The sequence below is a fragment of the Triticum aestivum genome, chromosome 7D (genome assembly GCF_018294505.1).
Source record: "Triticum aestivum cultivar Chinese Spring chromosome 7D, IWGSC CS RefSeq v2.1, whole genome shotgun sequence".
NCBI lineage: Eukaryota > Viridiplantae > Streptophyta > Magnoliopsida > Poales > Poaceae > Triticum > Triticum aestivum.
The window spans coordinates 601,413,587-601,433,345 of NC_057814.1; the positions used below are offsets into that span (position 1 = coordinate 601,413,587).

Consider the following 19,759-nt stretch of genomic DNA (forward strand, 5'->3'; position numbering starts at 1 on the left):
TCTGTGTGTCTGAATGGAGTTTGGGAGAAAATATGGAAACTACAATTCCCAACTAAGGTGATTTTTTTATGTAGAACCTTAAGGAGGACGCTTCCCTAGCGACTCAATCTTCCAAATCGACACATTATGGTTTCTAGACAATGCCCATGTGCAACACAGGTGCAGAGGATGTAACTCACCTACTATTTACATGCAACAAAGCAGCCGAGGTATGACATCTTTTATGGTTGGATGAGATTATAGATCAAGAGGGCGTGCAGCGTCGATATGGCGGGTGAAGCTGTAATGGATTTTCTGATTCAGACTCCGATACAAGAGCTTGGTCTTCTCAGCCAAAATAATATACATGAAATAATAGCCATCTCCTATTGGTATTTTTTATGGGAAAGTAGGAAAATTGTCCGTGCTGAGCAAATACAGAATTCTAATTAAATAGTATCAAACATCAAAGCTTTAACAACGAATGTTGTCTCCTCATTAGCTCCAAAGGCAATGATAAAGAAAGATGGATTACTTAAGCCACCAGCTAGTTTTGTCAAAAGTTAATGTGGATGCAGCTTTTGATCAAGACCACATAAAAGGTGCATCGATCCAGACCTGTGTCCTTCGTGATTCATCTGGTAATTTACTAATTGCTGCTAACTGAAAGATCGACATGTGTACAGATTACTATCTACTGAAGCTATGGCATTGCGTTGGGGTTTATTTGTGGCCAAAAGTGGGATGCAACAAGTTGTTGATCAACTCAGACAACTTAAAAGTCGTGGAAACTATGAAGAATGAAGGTTGATCAATGGGGATAGCACCGGTGATTTTTGATGACTACTACAATCTTGCTTGCAAGTTTCCTCATATGTTTTTTATAATGGCGTAGCTCATGAGCTAGTTAGGATGCCCATGAGAGCTCCTTCTTGCATGTGGATGAATGATGCCCCATCGAAGTTTCTTCCTCGTTGAACGATGTAACCATCGTCACTTGCTAATAAAAGGGAGAGAAAATTATATAACAATGGTATAGATATAAATTGTAGTAGAGATATGAAAGAAGGTTTGTTTCTCCAATTTGTTTGTCTGTATAATGTTTTTTTACGTCATCCGCCTCCTAGGAATTCACTATTTGATGCATTTTGCGTCAAATAGTCGGGGCATCGCATAGGAGGTTCATGATAGAGCGTGCAATGGGCAAGTCCCTAATTTATAGCGGCACACAGAGGCGTTTTGTTCCAGTTTTAGGAACGTTCTAGATGGTCCTAGTTCTTGACTGGTTTTTTATTCCTTTTTTGTTCTATTTACTTGTTTTTTCGTTTTCCTTTTTGGGTTTTCATTTTCATTTTTAAGTTTTTGTGTTTTATGTTTCTTTTTCTTCCTTTTTGTTGTTTCATAAATTCAAAAGTTGTTTGCGTATTGAAAACAATTCAAAATTCAAAAAAATTGTTCGTGTTTTAAAACACAATGTTCACAATTTCAAATATTTGTTCATATTTTTCAAAAGTGTTCACAAATTCGAAACATGCTCAAACATTTCAATAAATATTCAATTTTTAAAAAAGATCAGCATTTCAAATTTTTGTGCACGGTTTTAGAAATTCCGCATGTTTGTCAAAATTTGTTTGGAATTTCGAAAATTCTTCACACTTTTTAATAAATTTTTTATATTTCAAAAAATGTTTGTTTTTTTGTTCAGGTTTTCCAATAAATGTTCGGAATTCCAAAAATGGTTCAAAAGTTTCAAAAGAATAAGGTTCCCTATTTTTTCAAATTTCGTTCACAAATTTTGGAATCACAAGCTACCGTATTTTTTTTGAGAAGGCAGAAGCTACAGTAAGGCGCTGCAGTATTTTTTTTTCTGACCGTTGGTGCGTGGCCTCAACTTACCAAAGTTGTTCTTCACAGGAAAGGAAAACCCAGCCCAGTAGCCCACGCAATCGTCCGTCTCCCACACGAAGCAGTCGTCCGTCTCCTCCGTCTCCAACACAATCCGCCGCCGCCGTCTCCTCCCATCCCCGTCTCGCATCCGCCGTCGGCCGATTGATGAGTGTTTCCCGAATTCTTCGTCCGCCGTCCCTCCCCGCACTCACGCACGCGTAGACCCATCTTCCTCGCTCGCCTCGTTCCGTGGTTCCTGTATGATTCAGGGGTCAATTGATGTCAGGTTCGGCTTCCATCCAAACCGGCCGCCGGCCAGTCCACCGAGGGGAGAGTGACCACGCGAACCCTAGACGCCACGGAGATGGAGCATCTCCGCCGCCTCGCCCAGTTCTTGCTCGCCTCAGCTCGCGGGGATGGAGCAGGACGGCGCCGCCCGTCCCCTCGCACCAGGCCCAGGACGACGGCGCCGTGGACGGCTGGGCGCGCGACGGCACGGAGTCCCCCCTCCCTTATGGCGCTCCGGCAGAGTGCCCCGAGGCCGCAGATCCTCCTCCCCTCCGCGGCTACGTCTCCTCGGCCGCTCGTGCGCGACCCTCAACTACTGTGCGTGCCCTTCAACCCTCTGTCAGGAACCTTTGGATTGTATTGTCATTTGTTTCTGATCTGAGAATCCATGGATGCTGGCAGGCAGCGGTGGGAGGAGCCCTGCCACGACATGCTCCCGCGATCCTGCATCCGCAAGAAAGGTACTGAACCAATACACATTCTGCCATGAACAATCCCATACATTACATTGCGATGTTAGGACAAGCGGATTCATATGGTAGTAAAGGTTAATAAGATGAGCAGCCGTGGATTCAGTGAAGTGGCTAGAGAATTTCAGAATCCATACTGTTGCTGCTATAGATCTACTCTGCTCCGCCATTTGGTAACTAAATGGCAATGCAGCAACTGTGTGGTTCACGGTTTATGCGGCAGCTGTTCTTCTACCGATCTGTTGCCTGATTGTGTGTGGTTGGTTAATTTTCTGGGTAAACTGCACAGCTCAGTAGCATGGAATGCGCTGGGATGACCGGACAAGTCACATGTTCAGTCAGCCATTCCCTGCCTGCCTATGGCTATGTGTTCCAGCGATATCCTTCTAAATTCCACTTGTTATGTGCAGCCACATGGATTGGGGATATGTACCTTGGTTTGGGTTTAAAGGGGCAATCTTTGAGCATTTGTATATCAACTATCGAGGATCTCAAGTTGACATGGACCGCACTATGATCAAGTGCATTCTGGTGCTATGATGATTGTGACAGAAGATGTTAGCTGCAGAAGCAAGCGCTATGTAAGTGTGACGTCTCTTTTGACCCTGCTTTGTTTATTTTTCAAATCATTAATATTTCCATTGCTTTCCTTCTTGCATAATTGCTCTAATCTCCAGAAATTTTGTGTTGATAAAAGTTGCTAGTATATGGATCATGAAATTGTATTGAGCAGAATAGGAGAAAGGTCATTTGATTAATGGAATAGATTATGCCTTGACTCTGCTCAATACAGGTCTCAGCTGTGATAATGAAATTGTACTGAGCAGAACAGGAAAACATTTGATTAATGGAATAGATTATGCCTTAACTCTGTTCAAGATAGGTCTCAACTGTGATAATGAAATTGTACTGGGCAAAACAGGAAATATGTTATTTTTTTAATGGAATAGATTATGCCTTAACTCTGCTCGTGACAGGTCTCAGCTCCAATATTAAAAATCAGTGCACCTGAATTACGACACAATTTTTGTCATCTGAAACTGCGCTTATAAGGTGTTTGGTCTGAAAGCTACGCTCCTGAATACAATGTGATATAAAAGGTTCATGAAATCATCAGGTATGGAAATGCTTGACCGTTTTTGTAAGTTACTTAGTACAATATTATCAGTTTGTTTTTTGCATTATTTCCCAGTTCTCTTGCAGTAATATTCAACAAGCTATCTTCCTGCCTACTAGATAAAAGAGGGGTTTTGTTTACTTAACATGGTTGCCTGATTAACATAGTCATGGTTTCTGTTAGTATTTTTTCCACTACCAAAGCAACAACTTATCTTCCTACCTACCAGATATACTATTCCTTGATTGCTTAGCTCCCGGCTTAAGAAGCTCCACCATTCTTTTATATGATATTAGAAAAAAATTGAGTTCTAACTTTGTTGAAAGACACACACAATTCTGATGTTCTGGGGCCAATGTTCATTTCTAGAGGCAAATACTCTCGGATTTCTTAGTGAACTATAATCCCATCTAGATAACCCCCCTCGATATAGCTCCCTTTATTTGCACGACACAATCTAGCATATGACGGCTCTGATTTGGATTGTGCGTGTTTCTCCAAAAACTAGGATTATATGCCTGAGAACAAACAAATAGCATTGTAAACTTACCTCAAAGCCTATGGGTTGACTGAAGCTTGATAAATAGTTTCAGATGCACTATGGTCTCATAACAGTAGAAATAAATTTCAAGGGAAAGAGAACCATAAGTATAGGTGAGTGCATAGTAGAAGACGTGTAATCGTGTTGCACTATACTGTCTTTATAGAAGCCGACAAAATCAGAGACATCCTAAATTTGGTTTTCTGTTCTTGTCAGTTAAGAAAAGAAACATTAACTCTTGGATTATCAGTAAGGGAATATGCCTTATTAGCATACTCTTATGGTGGTTATTATTGCTCAACGTTGTGAGGAAAAAGAAGAATATTCAGATTTTTCTATTTGTGGTTATATCTTTTGGATAAACAATAGAAGGGTAAACTGCGAAGAAGAAACATAACGACCACCAGTAGTTATATCTTTATTTTGAATTAATGATAGCAATATTTTAGAATATTCAGATTTTTTCAATATTTATGGTGATTATATCTTTTGCACATTAACTCTGAAACTGAACTATTTGTGTCGGGCTAGAGAAGCGTAATTTCAATACAAACTGCAATTGCTTGGGCAAGAGAAATCAACTCAATACTACAATTTTCCATATGATGTAGTAAGAGGGGGCGTACCATTGTAAACCGATGTAGGGTGAAGGCTAGCCGCATCTTTGGCGTGTGGTCAAACCCGGCAAGCTGCAACTATGTGGAGCATCCACATTACTGCCACCACATGCTTGCTAAAACAGTTAATATGTTCGTCCCCGTACATCGGCTACATCTTCGGCGAGCATGCTTGATGCCAAAATCAGGCAACTATTGTTGTATTGAGTATCCAGAGATGATAACCGTCATGAAAATCACTGCATGGATCGATGATATCCCACACGGTCTTGTTTGCATCAAAAGCGTGGCCCACTTTGGATAAGAATACACCAACCATTTTGGTAATGGGCATCTCAACAGTTCTATTTGGGCCTCATTCCCCTAATACGCTAGTAATTGTCTCCTTTCCTGTATTTCTCTTAGTCTCATTCCCAAACACTTCATGATCTGAGAGAGGGAATGCCAACAGCCATGGCGGCAGTGTCCCCACCGTCCGTTCATGCAACTTGAGAGGCTCTAGCGATGACGCCTGAGAGGCATCGCCGTCACTAAGTTTGCCACCATCCTAGCCGCGACGACAATGCGACAGAGCATATAGTGGAGGGCAGAGAAAGACAGTCGAGGGAGATGGCTCATCAGAAGAATCCACAAAACGCGGATGACCAGTGTAGTAGAGAAGAGGATGAGGGAGAATTACTGGGGAAGCCCAAGGGGACAAGCCAAGTGAGGTAGCCTCAGGTAATGAACAAGGCGGGGAAGCCGCAGGTGATGACGAACTTGATAAGGAAGCCATTAGAGGTAGAAGAAACTTCAATCCCTAGGAAGTAGCGAAGAGGACCAAGATTAGACATAAGAAATCCACTATGACGAGCCTTCACAAAGGCAAATGTACTTAGAGCCATTGCCAGTGTTATCGACATATAGAAGAAGAGTTCGACCACGAGTTGAAAGGTGGACAAGTGTAGGATCATGAGCACTCGCCGAAAACTAGCCGTAGTCACCATCGAGACGAAACGTTCAAACCAGGCATGAGAGGTTTGGTTAATGCCATAAAAAAGTGACGAAGACGACAAACCATGTCATCAAGAAGAGAATACCCAGGTGGTGGCTACATGTAGACCTCATGCAACTCAACATTAAGCCGAGAGACAGACCAGTGGTGAACATAAGCCACAATGAGAAGTGTGCGAAGGCCACGGGAGCAAATGCTCATTGTAGTCTTGCCATGTTCCCGAGGAAAGCCTTGCGCCACTAGATGAGCTTTGTAACACTCAAGAGAACCATCAGTGTATTAACATTATAGACACACTTACAAGCGATTGGACGAGCACGGGGAGGAAGAGAAATGACATCCCACGTGTCGATGCGCACAAGAGCAACAATCTCCTCTACAATCGCATGCCGCCATTCGGGATGAACAAATGCGTCATGATAAGAAGTCGTCTCGAGAAAAGCGGCGCCAGAATAACCATAGTGGTCAATAGGCGGAAGCGAGAGCTCGAAAGCCATAAGTAGGCTGAGCTGGAGGCGATGCATTGCCAACAGGAGAGGACATTGTAGTAGAGGGAATGGCTCGTCAGAAGGATCCATAACACGCGGACCACAAGTGTAGTGAAGATGATGAAGGGGAATCATCGGGGAAGCCTCATGGACGAGCTAGGTGAGGTAGCCTCAAGTAATGAACGAGGTGGGGAAGCCACATGTGACGACGTGTGGGGTCTATAACAGTAGTACGGGAGGACACGCTGGGATAGGTGGGCGAGGGCAATAAATGAGTGATAAGTGTATCGGGAAAATTGAGGGAAGTATCCTCAATTGGGGGGGGGGCGAAGCAGAGGATGGACGTGCATAAAAAGGATGAGACTCAATGAGAAGTCACATCTCGAGAAATGCGCATCCGATTACTGACAAGATCCCAACACTGATAGCCCTTGTGCTCATCACTGTAACCTAAGAAGACATTCAACAGATTGATTAGACAGTTTGGTGCGTGAAGAAAGTAGCAAACACAACCAAACAAAGTGTTTAGTACTCCATCCGTCCGAGAATACTTGTCAGAGAAATGGATGCATCTAGACATATTTTAGTTCTAGATACATCATTTTTTATCCATTTGTGCGACAAGCAATTCCGGATGAAGGGAGCTGTCAGGGGAATACCCACAAAGACGCTCAGAATGTCACCATGTAGAGCAAACAAGGGATGATTATTGATGAGATAGGTGGCTACGATCATCAACGCACTAGCCGCCTCATGAAGCTGGCGATGCTTGCCTTAGCAACACCATTCTGACCACGAGCACAAGACGAGAACTGAGCAAGTGTGCTTTTCTCAACAAGGAATTCGTGCAGCAATTGAGGGATATACAAGAAAGGCATGGATATGAGTGGAAAACTGAGTATGAACCAAGGCGGCAAACTTCTTACAGATAGACCTCACTACAAGAAGGCATAAAATATATCGACTTGTGTCGAGAGAAATCATTATAAAGATAATATAGTGGCGATGGCCTCCTTTCAAGGCAAAGGCAACTGGATCCCAAACATCAGAGTGAACAAGATCGAAAGGACGTGTTTACCCAACTAACAATCTTGACTGTCTAAAGACACATTACCAAAGACAGATCCAAGGAGACCACGTCGAACTAAGGATGAGAGTCAAGAACCACACATGCGACTGCAACGATCATGCCAGAACGAGTGGGTAGACGAGGTAAGTGAGTCGAAGAGATTGGCGGCGGTGGTAGCGGAGGGAAGGCAAAGCCTGGCACACTCCAGAGGGCGTGTGAGTCATAGCGCTGAGGGCCAACACCAAGTAGAGAACCCGTGTGCCGATCCTAAATCGGAACAAGAGTCGAAGTCGAGAATGACCCTACAACCAAATTAAAAATCTAACCTCCTGAAATGAGCTACCTGTTAAGTATCATTAGTAGTAAGAACATGTACATGAGAATTTAGAGGGCCATTGCGGTGTCGACTGCCTGTGCGGCTATGGCGACGCGCAACAGGTAACACGAGATGTGGGATTGACGCGTCACACATAGCAGCCCAAAGTCAGGCGAAGGATGCCCAGCTGGACTGGTAGGGAGCAGAGAGTACACGTGAGGTGTGGCGGAAGGTAAGAAAACATTGTTGGGAGCGGACTGTTGTTGCCGTCGTTTGTTGTACTTGGAGACAAGTGTCGAGGGGATGGCGATTAGGGAAGGCGAGAAGATGGCACTGGGAGGAGAAAGGCATCATTTGCCACCGTACATACATATGTGCGTCAGTCATGACGGTGGATGGTTGTGGGAAAATCTGGTATCTGCATGTGGGTTTGTTACTAGGCTTGGTTGGATCATAGTTATGATTTGTGCTAGATTCCTTTGAAGATTGAAGCTGGAGAACTTTAGGGTGTAGTATGATCAACCTGAGATATATCGTATTTATATAGGTATAGTATGATTGGCATGAGTGTGGTATTGGTGGACTATTGGATCATCTTGGATATTACTACTTGGATTCTAGGTTGGAGGTAACTTGGGCACTAGGATTTGTGATATTTTGACCTAAGCTTATGGATATGGGCATGTAGATGATAAATGGATCGGAGTTGGTAGACTTTGATGATTTTGCTAGCCCTCCTCATATGTATTGGACTTAAATAACTATGATACTAGGCTTAGTTGGATCATAGTTATGATTTGTGCTGGATTCCTTCATTTGAAGATTGAAGCTGGAGAACTTTAGGGTGTAGCGTTATCAACGTGAGATATATCGGATTTATATAGGTATAGTATCATTGAAATGAGTGTGGTGTTGGTGGACTATTGGATCATCTTGGATGTTGCTACTTGGATTCTAGGTTTAAGATAAGTTGGGCACTTGGATTTGTGATATTTTGACCTAAGCTTAGTAGCTTGTATGTGCCCCATATGAATATGAGCCATGGAGATGATACAAATGGATCGGAGTTGGTAGACTTCGATGATTTTGCTAACTCTCCCCAAAAATGTTATGTACAAGATCATCATGGTCGTGGAGGGAAAACTAGGCATGACTCAACCCAATGTATAAGAAGAAATATGATTTTGACCATGCGAATGGAAATATATGTACATGCAGTGCCAACGGAAAAAAATGTTAATTTAGGGGATTCTGGTACGAAGCCACCTTGCAAGAGGTTATTGAGTGCAGGCAACCTTGCGTTGGTGACGGACCCTTGGCGCCGGGGGAAATGAAGTGACAGGGGTCTTAAGACTGTGAGGGCAAAATTGGGACGAGTAACTCAGCTCAGGGTTCCTCTTTGCAAGTTCAAGTGAAAAGGCAGAGGATGGCAGGGCGTGCCGCTCTTGATAGCGTTTGCATCGCTTCTTCATACCTCTCATGCACTCTTCGTTTCCCACCGATTCGACTTGGCGTCCTCACCTTGTTTGAGGGTTATGTGTCACGGACTTGGTTCCGCATCGCACGTTCCCTTGCTGGAAGTCCCTAGCCTTGGTGACAGGTAGCGACGTGCACTTGGGCGCTTGGCGTCCTTGGGTAAGTTCGGGGGCGGTGCCCAAGCTTGCAGCTATGGCGACAACTTGCATGGGAGCAGATGATGTAGGAACAAGGCAGCACACGAGTAACTCGCAGCCAGGGAAATGATACCTAGCCGTACATGCAGGCAGTGGAGAGTACACGGGAGGTGTGGGTAGGGGTGAAAATGTTGTCGGGAGCGTACTGCTGCTGCCGTTAGTTAGCCTTTAGATCCAGAGCCGAGTGGCGAAGGTATGACGACAGGGGAAGCGGGGAAGATTACTTCCTTTGAAGATTGAAGCTGGAGAACTTTCGGGTGTAGTATGATCAACCTAAGATATATCGGATTTAGATATGTATAGTATGGTCGACATGAGTGCGGTATTGGTGGACTATTAGATCATCCTGGACATTACTACTTGGATTCTAGGTTGAAGGTAACTTGGGCACTTGGATTTGTGATATTTTGACCTAAGCTTAGTAGCTTGTATATGCCCCATTGGATCATCTTGGATATTACTACTTGGATTCTAGGTTGGAGGTAACTTGGGCACTTGGATTTGTGATATTTGACCTAAGCTTAGTAGCTTGTATGTGCCCCATATATGGATATGAGCATGGAGATGATACAAATGGATCGGAGTTGGTAGACTTTGATGATTTTGCTAGCCCTCCCCATATGTATTGGACTTAGATAACTATGGTACTAGGCTTGGTTGGATTGATAATATGATTTTTGCTAGATTCCTTTGAAGATGAACTGAGAACTTTAGGTGTAGTATTGATGAACTGAGATATATCAGATTATATAGGGTATATATTATTGCATGTAGCGTGTATTGGTGAACTATTGGATTCATCTTGGATATCACTACTGGGCATGGATTTGTGATATTTACCTAAGCTTAGTAGCTGTATGTGCCCCTTGGATATGCGCATGGAATGATACAAATGGATCGAATTGGTATTACTTTGATGATTTTTGCTAGCCCTCATGGGTAATTGGACTTAGGATAACTATGATACTAGGCTGTTGGATCATAGTATGGTTTTGTGACTTCAGATAACTATGATACTAGGCTTGGTTGGATTATAGTTATGTTTTGTGCTAGATTCCTTTGATATGAAGCACTACTTGGATTCTAGGTTGGAGGTAACTTGGGCACTTGGATTTGTGATATTTTGACCTAAGCTTAGTAGCTTGTATGTGCCCCATATATGGATATGAGCATGGAGATGATACAAATGGATCGGAGTTGGTAGTCTTTGATGATTTTGCTAGCCCTCCCCATATTTATTGGACTTAGATAACTATGATACTAGGTTTGGTTGGATTATAATTATAATTTTTGCTAGATTCCTTTGAAGATTGAAGCTGGAGAACTTTAGGGTGTAGTATGATCAACTTGAGATATATTAGATTTATATAGGTATATATGATTGGCATGAGTGTGGTATTGGTGGACTATTGGATCATCTTGGATATCACTACTTGGATTCTAGGTTGGAGGTAACTTGGGCACTTGGATTTGTGATATTTTTACCTAAGCTTAGTAGCTTGTATGTGCCCCATATGGATAAGAGCATGGAGATGATACAAATGGATCGGAGTTGGTAGACTTTGATGATTTTGCTAGCCCTCATGTGTATTGGAATTACATAACTATGATACTAGGTTTGGTTGGATCATAGTTATGATTTTGTGCTAGATTCCTTTGAAGATTGAAGCACTACTTGGATTCTAGGTTGGAGGTAACTTGGGCACTTGGATTTGTGATATTTTTACCTGAGCTTAGTAGCTTGTATGTGCCCCATATGGATATGAGCATGGAGATGATACAAATGGATCGGAGTTGGTAGACTTTGATGATTTTGCTAGCCCTCATGTGTATTGGACTTAGATAACTATGATACTAGGCTTGGTTGGATCATAGTTATGATTTGGTGCTAGATTCCTTTGAAGATTGAAGCTGGAGAACTTTAGGGTGTAGTATGATCAACCTGAGATATATCCGATTTATATATGTATAGTATGATTGGCATGGGTGCAGTATTGGTGGACTTTTGGATCATCTTGGATATTACTACTTGAATTCTATGTTGGAGATAACTTGGGCACTTGGATTTGTGATATTTTGACCTAAGCTTGGTAGCTTGTATATGCTCGATATGGATATGAGTATGGAGATGATACAAATGGATCGGAGTTGGTACCCTTTGATGATTTTGCTAACCCTCCCCAAGAATGTTATGAGTACAAGATCATCATGGGAGGATAATTTGAATTAATTAGAATAGATGGCAATTTCAGTGGTATGTGCCTTTTTGGGGCAACTGATCTTGCTTTTATTATGTGTTGGATGCAATAGTAGTTGGAGAGTATGACTTATGAAGTGATATTATATTCTTGGATAAATAGATCTTTAATAAACCTTGGGTGATTGTGATCTTGAAAAAAATCTCGTGGATGATAACTTCTAATTTTTTTTATCTATAGTCATCAAGTGCAAGCTTGCTTTATATTGGATTTCCAAACCGTGATACTAAGCTTGGTTGGGTCATGATTATGATTTGTTCTAGATTCCCACCTTTGAAGATTGAACCTGGAGAACTTTTGGGTGTAGTACGATCAACGTGAGATATATTGAATTTATATAGGTGTAGTACAATTAGCATGATTGTGGAATTGGTGGACCATTGGATCATCTTGGATTGAATTACTTGTAAGGAAACAAAGATCTTTGAGTAATAGAAATGGTGTTTGGTTAGATGATATAACTACTTGGTTTCTAGGTTGGAGATAAATTGGGCACTTGGATTTGTGATTTTTTTTACCTAAGATTAGTAGCTTGTATGTGCCCCATGTGGATTCGAGCATCGAGATGATACAAAAGGGATTGGAATTGGCAGACTTTGATAGTTTTGATGGCCCTCCGTGAGAATGTTATGAGTACATGATCATCATGGAAGGATGGTTTGGATTAATTAGAATAGATGGCAATTTTGTTGGTATGTTCCTTATTGGAGCAGCTGATCTCGAGAAATGCGCATCCGACGACTCACCAGATCCGAACACCGACAACCCTTGTGCTCATCACTATAACCTAAAAAGACACACTCAACATATTGATCAGACAATTTGGTGCGTGAAGAACGTAGCAGAAGCAACCAAACAAACGAAGTGTTTAGTAGTTACGAGAATGCCACAAAGACGCACGAGAGGAATATAACTGTGTAGAGCAGAGGAAGTATGAATGTTGATGAGATAGGTGGCTACGATCATCAACGCACTATCCGCCTCATGAAGGTGCCGATGCTTGCGCTCAGAGCGGCACCATTCTGAGCCTGAGCACGAGGGTAAGAGAACTGAGCAAGTGTGATAGCTTGCATGTGCCCCATATGGATATGAGCATGGAGATGATACAAATGGATCGGAGATGGTAGACTTTGATGATTTTGCTAACCCTCCTCATATGTACCGGACTTAGATAACTACGATACTAGGCTTGGTTGGATCGTAGTTACGATTTGTGCTAGATTCCTTCCTTTGAAGATTGAAGCTGGAAAACTTTAGGGTGTAGTATGATCAACCTGAGATATATCGGATTTATATAGGTATAGTAGGATTAGCATGACTACGGTATCGGTGGACTATTGGGATCATCTTGGAAATGGATCGGAGATGGTAGACTTTGATGATTTTGCTAACCCTCCTCATAATTGTACCGGACCTTAGATAACTACGATACTAGGCTTGGTTTGGATTCGTAGTTAGCGATTTGTTGCTAGATTCCTTCCTTTCGAACGATTGAAGCTGGAAAACTTTACAGGGTGTAGTAATGATCCAAGCCTGAGGATATATCGGATTTATATAGGTTATCAAGTAGGATTAGACATGACTACGGTATCCGGTTGGATCTATTGGGATTCATCTTGGACTATTGCTACTTGGATTCTAGGTTGGAGATAACTTGGCACTTGGATTTGTGATATTTTGACCTAAGCTTAGTAGCTTGTATGTGCCCATATGGATACGACATAGTGGTAGACGATGTTTTGCACCCCCCCCCACCCCACCGCCAGAATGTTACGAGTACAAATCACAGGAGATGATTTGGATTAATTAGAATAGATGGCAATTTCAATGGTATGTGCCTTTTTGGAGCAGCTTATCTCGCGTTTATTATGTCTTTGTGCTAGTTTAGATGCAATAGTAGTAGGAGGGGGTAGCATAGGAGGCACACCTCCCCCTTGCCACCGTCAAGGCCGAAACCTGGCGAGAGGGAGACATGCATGAGCGGGTCGGGGCAGAAAGCACAAGGCTGCACTTTAGCATCTTCATCGGCACCTCGTTGGGGTCGTCCACCCATGCCCTGACAACAAAGTACGAGAGGTCGAGCCTGTCGAAGGATTCAATGGCCATATGGTAGATTAGGCATTCGGGCAACAGTTCTTGGGCGGTTTGAGGCGAGAACTCCCGCAGGGGATGCGTTGGATGGACAACCCAACGCTGTAGCAGCATTGAACCGATGTGGCGAAGGTTATCTTGTTCGACCGCCACACTAGGAGCAGCGTGCCGCGGTAGTGTACTGCGTCCACCCCACGAACCATGTCGAACCACCGGTAGTGCGTGAAGCTAGCGAAGAAAGATCCTAGCTGCATGAGAGAGACCTGAAAGCCGTTTGTTCGAAAGCTCCGGGAAGTCGTCCTTGATGCCCTCAACAATTTTTACCAGGATTAGAGACGACCTCGTACCCGCCACCATGAGCACCAGCGCCAAATCCCATAGGTAAGAACATATCCTCGATGAGGCACCTCGTCTTGCGCGAGCGGGTGTTGCCCCTCGCTGGGTCGTACGCGAACCTAGCCGACATGGAAGGCTCCAGCGACGAAGGGGCGGGTGGCTCCTTGTCGGGAAAGGTGAACCTGGAATGAGTCGGCGATTCGGGTGGTCGAGGGGTTGGGGGGACCAGCCTGGATTGGACTGACTAGCGGAGGCGGCGGGGGTGGCAGCTGCACTCACGGCCTTGGCGGTGGTCAAGGCGGGGCTAAGAGTAGTGATGGACTCATTAGCGGCGGCCAGGTCATCATGGCGGCGCGTGAAGTTCCTTCTGAAGCACATCCTCTAGCCCAAGTGGTACATTTGTTCATTTGTGATATGTTCTGTTAGTGTTATGTTCTCGTTGTCTCTTGCTCTGTTTCTCTTGCCCATAGGTACATTTGTTCATTTTCGTAGACCTGCTATGTTCTATTGTAATTCGAGTTCAAATGTCAAGTTGCGCCGCCACAAAATGCTGCTACTTTAACTTCTGTAAGCGCAGCGAGCAGCGTAGGCAGCCGCTGCAGCTGCTCACATGGAACGTATGCCTTGTTGCAGCCTCGCAGGTACCCACACCTCTCCCTCCCTCCCTCCCTCCTCTTGATTTGATCCCCGTAAATTCTCAGCTTTATTTCTGTGGATTTTTGTTTTATCTATGCCTGTTATGTCTTTGACAAAATCCAAGCAGATTGAGGGGAAGATTTTGTGCTTAGTTTTTTACTCAAGTATTTCATCTTTCTCTCAAATTTAGCTCCAATGAATTGATTTTTTTTGGCATCACTTTTTTCCCTGGAGATCATTATCATCTCATCTCACCACACTCATGCCACATAACCTGGCGAGCTCACTCCTTACTCATTCTATGTACCACATTTGTAGATCAGTTTAAGGTACTGTTAATGAACCAAAGTTAATGTTGTTGGCCTTGCCAAAATGCCATGCAGCTTAACATTCGACACTTCCTTCAAAGGGGTCCTTCAGCCTCCAAGGAGAAGGGAAGTGATGTCTGACAGGGAAAGAAACTAGGCGAAGCTCTGGATGCTCGATCGAGTACGCACCCAATTAGCACTCTACTTCGTCGGTTGTCCACTGAAATTTGCTCCATGACATCTTGCTTGCCATGTGGTCACCTTACCTCAAATTTGCTCCATGACATCTTGCTTGCCATGTGGTCACCTTACCTCAAAATTGACATATTATAATCTATGAACTACTACAAGTAAACTATACAACCAAATGATTGTTCCAAAAATTCAAATTTGCACCATGCTTTCCACCTGATCTGCCAGTTTAACTATCTTAATTGTACCGCAGACATTTGATGTGTGGTAGTACGTGTGTGATGAATCATGGTGTAGTAGCAAACTACCAACTGAATGTTTTGACATACAATGGATTTCTTTCTGCCTCTATTTGATGCTCGGTGGTGCTGATCTGAAGGTCCGTGCGGACCCTGCTCTGGACATATGTCTCCTTAATTTCCGTGTGCAATTGTGCAATCCATGCTTTACACTTTAAAATGAGACAATAAAATTTAGCTCATGTTGCCCTTCCATCATGCACCCAGAATATATTACCTTTCTGCTTTTTATATTTTGGTTGGGCATGTTTCATGATCAGAGGATTGATGATTTGTTATGCTAGACAATGGAAATAAGATTTGGTGGAAAACAAATGATATGATAGGTGATTTATGATGTACTACTATTTTAGATAATAATACTAAGCTTTTATTTGGTTGTTCTGCATTTTTTCCCTTTGCAAAGATAGATATTATAAGAGATAAACATCATGTACAGGTTAACTTTTTATGTGCCTATTAGTATGCCTTGCTGCCAGGTGGAAATAGTCTATATGATGCTCATAAATAGAGCTTCCTGGTGGGAAGGATGAGGCACACTCATTGATACTTTGGTTTTATGTCCATTTGTTATACAGTTTTTCTCTTCCAAGCATATAAACTTTAGCAAATTAGAGTGTGCAATCAAGTCTCCTAAGTGAACAGTTTTACCATATTATCAAGTTTGAGGGCATATACGACACGAGCATATAAGATAAGAGCATGTCATGCTACATGAAAATCTGCCTGGAGATCTAATTTCGTATTTTTTTCTATTTTGTCGGTTAGAAAACCAGTTTCCTGAGTTGTTAGTCTGAGTATTCAAATTGATCCGCAGAGTTCAGGGCTTCTGGATGGAAGAGTTTCCTACAACGTCAAAATCTTAGTACTCTCTACATAGATTTCGTAATTTTGCCCGACTTTTTCTGAAGAATTGTTGAAGTATCTTTTATTTGGGTTGGTTGTGCATTTGCAGTGTTGGAGGTGTTAGTGCAAGATTGTAGAGTTGGAAAGTATAGTACAACGTCAAGTCGGTGCAGGGACTTGGTGAAGTCATCAGCCTCGACTGTGTCTACTTCCCCGATGGTTTTGACTTCTGACTAGTGATTCTGATGCATATTACTTGATGATTTGGTCTTTGTGGCAGCTTTCAGTTTGATTTGGCATTCAGTGGCTTCATCCTCTTTGGTGCAGCCTGGAGTTAGTAGTGTGCACATCTGAATCTCTTGACTTTTTCCTGAAGATTACGTGGTTTATGGTGTCTGCTAACTTGCATGCGGTTTTGATGGAATCTGATCTCGTTTTTAGCTCCCAGTATATACAAAAGGCTAGAAGTAAATGATGGAAGATCCTTTTGCTCAAACGAGGGTCCTACTTTCATACCCAAAGTTTGTATAGTAGATAATCAAATTTTGGCCTTTAGCTTGCAAATGTATCACCTTATAGAAGTAAAGGTTGCATCTACATGAGCTCTGATTATCTCCATATATACTTGAATTGCTTTGGGGTCACGCTTGGATTTATCAGACTACCATTCTACATACTGTTCTCGATGATTGCATTTGGTTTGTTAATTTATGTACCTTATGTCAAAAAACATTATCCAAAATTAGTTTTTGGTATACGCAGACTTTGAAATTTGTTGATAAAGAAAGATCACGCCTAATTTGCTCGCTCTCTGTTGACACTTAACCTGGCCTCCTGACTTTGTAGTTGGATAATGTTGATGACTCGATATGCGGAGAGAGGTTAGGAATTGTTGCTATGGATTAAAACAATGCAGAGTTGAAGGTTCTGAACTGGGAACTTGAACAAATAGTTTGCCTACCTTTCTTGTGGAATTGATTTTTTAGAAGTGAATGTTCTTCTGGTTGGTGCTTCTTCAGTGGGATCTGGACCATGGAATCTTCAATTGCATCTGCTTGGTTCACTGGGAATTTCCTAGTTTTAATTTGATTGACAACTAGCAAAACAGTCCGGCTAATTTGATGATTAATTCCTGCTGATTGTACACTTTCAACTCAAGTTCCTGCTGATTCTACACTTTCAACCCAAGTTACATTGTACCATACGCCAGTTTGTTTCATACCTCGTCCATCCTGGATTTTTAGACGCAAAGCATCTGGATTTTAAAACAAGAAATAACATGTCTTTAACAAAATTATTCACACAAAGATCATGCCCAAGATTGAATCTCTCATCTTTAAAATAAATTTGGACAGCAGGGATCTCTCATCTTTACAGTAAATTTGGACAGCAGGGATCTCTCATCTTTACAGTAAATTTGGATAGCAGGGATGATCAGTAGAAAAGCTATGATAGCAAGGAAGTGGTGTTTCTGAACTCGAGCACACATGTGCTCTTTATCTGGGCGGTTCGTCATAGCATTGGGATGCGGTGCATTTACTTTCTGCGTCAGGCTGTTGTTCACTGGAAAAGGGGGAAATGCAGAAATACGGCCGACGGGTATCTTGTATGGTGGGCCAGGTTTGTGGCGGAGGAGCACCTCCTTTAACGATTCAAAACAGGGTCGTGGCTCATGCCGTCATTCCCGTCCTGATCCGTGGATCAGGTTTAGGGCCTCAGTAGCCGAATAAATGGAGGGATGGGTTGCTGGGCAGAGTTCTCTCCTACCTCCGGCTCCTGGTTTTTCCTATTATCGAGTGGGGCTAGATGGGCGGCGGAGCTTCTATTCGAAGGAAACAAAGGCTAGCGCAGAAGATGGAATTTCTGATGCAATTGATTAAAAGGTATGATTCTGCAGCGCTTGTATTCTATTGGCCTCGGATTAGGTATAGCTTTTGGCTGAGTTCTGTCTTCAATTTCAATTTTTCTAAGCAGAACCACCATGCTGGAGGACGTTAACGATGGCAATGTACTCATGGAGCCACTACACTGCCAGTGGTCGCAACCGTTGCAGATCCGCTGCCGCCCATGGCGGCAGTGAGTGCGGAAGGCCAGATCTGTGCGGCTGATGGCGTGGTCGATACTGAAATCGATGGTTTACTGCAAGCATCTGAGCAGTCGATTACTCGATTTGTTAGATCGACCCAAAAGCCCCAGCATGGACTCGAAGGTATGAATTTATTCAGCTGTGCAGTCTGAAGAAACATGAAATGCAATTGCCATTACATGTGGACCAGCAGAATTTGATTACCCTGGGACTAGCTTAGCACATCTTGGAATTTTGATTACCCTGGGACTAGCTTAGCACTTATGTATGTAAGAATTAAGATGTGGATATGTACAATTTATGAACTGTGGCAAACATATGAACCTTGGTGAACTCAGGTTGAGAGTGTCATTAGACAGTGGATGGCATACATAATGCAGTTGGAAAATTTTGCACTGTACTTAAAAAAATATGACCAGGTTAAAATTTGGATTACATATTCAGTATCCTAAATACATGGTCACAGTTTAAGAAGCTTTAGCAACTTAAGGCTGTCTATGAATTAACATCCATAATTATATCGACAGTGGTTGCTGATATGAGTAATGGAGCTAGTGTGGGCTGAAGTACAAATTTGACAAAGAATGTGGCAGGCTGTCCAGAAATTGGGATTTCTATTCTGTTGTGTGCTGCATTGAAACTACTACTCTGATATAATACAATATAATGAGGTTTGCAGTTCATGGTCACTGATAAAAGACTTGAAATGTTAGCTGGAATGCGGCAGTATTTTTATTTTTGAAAGCTTAGTTCATGAAGCGGGTTAACTAAAAATGGGCTGCTGCTGCTGTCATATATTTATATCTGTAGCTGATGGCATATCTGGTCTTGCGTGCACAGTGGGGATCGGTGCTGCCGCACCAGGAAGGTCACCTTGTCCTAATCGCACTAGTGCACTGGAGAAGGCAATTCATGGTTTTGCGGAAAATCCAGGAGATGATGTGATTGTCCCTGCACTAGGAACAAGCTTTGATTGTTTGAGTGAAGCCTTCGACTATTGCCATGGGACTTCGATTCTTTTGGGTGAAGCATATGACTTTTACAAGCTTCGGTTCTTTGACAAATCTATATTTTAGTAATCCTCCTTATTTTCTGAAACTGATGTATGGTGGTATGATGTACATTGAAATGGATTTCTAAAGTGACAGTAAATTAGACAACTATTTTACGATGTGTAGCCAAAAGCCAAAAGGATAATTGCACTATTATCAGAATCAAATATGATTTCAGTCTGGAGAAAATCTGCCTTTTCTTCTTCCTTTGTGACT

The 19,759-nt window shown here is 42.6% G+C and overlaps 1 long non-coding RNA gene across 15 annotated transcripts; it reads left to right on the top strand.

Annotated features, from left to right (window-relative positions):
* The first annotated feature begins 1,921 nt into the window (after positions 1–1,921).
* On the top strand, positions 1,922–19,712 carry LOC123166682 (uncharacterized). Of its 15 annotated transcripts, none has more exons than XR_006483660.1 (9): positions 1,922–2,472; positions 2,557–2,615; positions 3,035–3,205; positions 3,602–3,741; positions 15,144–16,424; positions 16,515–16,585; positions 16,686–18,288; positions 18,380–18,614; positions 19,332–19,712. It is a non-coding gene; the product is annotated as an uncharacterized lncRNA (long non-coding RNA). The 15 variants fall into 15 exon arrangements; XR_006483661.1 differs by having other exon boundaries at positions 15,144–16,412; XR_006483658.1 differs by having other exon boundaries at positions 15,144–15,639; positions 16,377–16,424; positions 16,515–18,288.
* Positions 19,713–19,759: the final 47 nt, after the last annotated feature.